Genomic DNA, 2,461 nt, shown 5'->3' on the forward strand with positions numbered 1-2,461 from the left:
TCTCTCAAAATCCTTAAGAGCTTGTCCTCATCATTACCTGAAAGGTCAGATGCAATAATAACAGGTAAAGTAGATGCATCACCTAAAAAAGCATATCTCAAATGTTCAGGTAATGGCTTAGGCTCCAAGGTAGGTGCTTCCTCAATTGATGGTTTGAGCTTTCCTTCAGCATTCTTGAGGTCAGAAGTACCAAGAGATTCAAACGGCATGTCCAGCTTTCGCCTCCAGGGAGAAGCATTAAGATATTGTAATTGCTCGTTGCCATCTTCATCATCACTGTCGAAATCCCCCACTAAGGCCTTTTCTAATGCATCAGACATTAGAATATGATCGAGTTCTGAAGTAATCGCAGAATCAATCACATCCACTTTTAAGCACTCCTCATCTTCTGTAGGGAATTTCATTGCTTTGAATACATTGAAGGTCACATCCTGATCCTGCACCCGCATAGTAAGTTCACCTTTCTGCACATCTATCAAGGTACGGCCAGTATCCAAGAAAGGTCTTCCCAAGATTATGGGAATCTTCTTATCTTCCTCGAAATCCAGAATAACAAAGTCTGCAGGAAAGAAGAGCTTATCCACCTTGACTAGCACATCCTCCACTATGCCCCTTGGGTAAGTAATAGAATGATCAGCCAATTATAGAGACATGTAGGTGGGTTTTGGATCAGGCAAATCCAATTTTTTAAAGATCGACAACGGCATCAGATTTGATGCTTGCTCCCAAATCACAAAGGCACTTGTCAAATGACAACTTGCCAATGGTGCAAGGAATGGTGAAGCTACCTGGATCTTTAAGCTTTGGAGGTAACTTTTGCTGCAGCACAGCGCTGCATTCTTCCGTTAGAGCAACGGTCTCAAGGTCATCCAGTTTCACCTTCCTTGAAAGAATACTCTTCATAAACTTCGCATAACTAGGCATTTGCTCCAGAGCCTCAGCGAAAGGTATATTGATGTGAAGTTGCTTGAACACCTCCAGAAACTTACCGAACTGCTTATCCAGCTTTTGTTGTTGCAATCTCTTAGGGAAAGGTGGTGGAGGATAGAGATATTTATCCCCTATATTACCCTCAGGCAGAGTGTGTTCAACAGTAGTCTTCCTTGGTTCCGCCGCTTTCTCCTTTTGCTTAGCTTCTTCATCTCCAACTTCAGCTTCTCCTTCTTTTGCCTTTTCAGCATCAGCAACTTTCCCAGACCTTAAGGTAATAGCCTTGACTTGCTCTTTAGCTTCCTTCCTGCCTGATACTTCCGTGTCACTGGGAAGTGTTCCAGGTTGACGATTGAGCATTACATTAGCTATTTGACCGATTTGATTTTCCAAGGTCTTGATAGAAACCGTCTGACTCTTGCACAACAGCTTAAGTTCCTCAAAATCAGCACTAGTGGGTGCAGCTGCACTTCCCTATTGAGGATATGATTGCCTTTGAGCATACTGCTGTGGTTGGTGGAATCCAGGTGGATTGAACTGTTTACTCACACCTTGCTGATATGGTGGCTGAATAGCATTCTGATTATTACCCCAGCTGAAATTTCGATGATTTCTGTTATTAGGATGATAAGTAGCTAGCACAGGCTGCTGTTGTCGCTGATAATTGTTCACATACTGAACAGATTCATTGACAAGAGAACACTGATCCGTAGCATGAGAACCTGCACAAAGCTCACAGTCCATAGCTATTTGATTGACTTCATAGGTAGCTAGAGAATCGACCTTCATAGATAGCGCTTGGAGCTGTGCTGCAATAGCGGTGGCTGCATCGACTTCCAGAATACCTGCTACCTACCCAGGCATCATCCTCTGAGTTGGGTTTTGATGCTCATTTGCAGCCATAGTCTCAATAAGATTATAAGCCTCAGTATAGCTTTTGGCCCACAAGGCGCCTCCAGCTGCTGTATCGAGCATGGGCTGAGATTGGGCCCCCAAACCAATATAGAAACCAGTGATCACCATCCAATCGGGCATTCCATGATGTGGACACTTTCTCAGCATTTCCTTGTAGCGTTCCCAAGCTTCGTACATAGATTCTGTAGGTTGCTGCGCGAACTGAGTAAGAGCACTCCTCATAGCAGCAGTCTTTGCCATTGGATAAAACTTCACCAGAAACTTTTGCACAAGATCTTGCCAAGTAGTGATGGACCCAGCTGGTTCAGAATGTAACCAGTCCTTAGCTTTATCCCTCAGTGAGAATGGGAAAAGCCTCAGCTTGATAGCCTCATCAGTCACACCATTATATTTGAAAGTACTGCAGATCTCGACAAAATTCCTTATGTGCATGTTGGGGTCTTCAGTCGCAGCTCCTCCAAAAGAAACAGAATTCTACACCATCGGAATAGTGCCCGGCTTGATTTCAAAGGTGTTAGCTTGAATAGCCGGATGAAGAATGTTTGACTGAATGTCATCAATTTTAGGCCGAGAAAAGTCCATAAGAGCTGGATCGGCCGGAACAATATGATCACCC

General features: G+C 43.9%; 1 non-coding gene across 1 annotated transcript; it reads left to right on the plus strand.

The window, feature by feature from the left end:
• Positions 1 to 1,963: 1,963 nt before the first annotated feature.
• Positions 1,964 to 2,070, plus strand: LOC141722593 (small nucleolar RNA R71). Its single transcript, XR_012575604.1, has one exon. It is a non-coding gene; the product is annotated as a small nucleolar RNA R71 (small nucleolar RNA).
• The last annotated feature ends 391 nt before the right edge of the window (positions 2,071 to 2,461 follow it).

This window comes from Apium graveolens, chromosome 4 (genome assembly GCF_009905375.1).
Source record: "Apium graveolens cultivar Ventura chromosome 4, ASM990537v1, whole genome shotgun sequence".
Taxonomy (NCBI): domain Eukaryota; kingdom Viridiplantae; phylum Streptophyta; class Magnoliopsida; order Apiales; family Apiaceae; genus Apium; species Apium graveolens.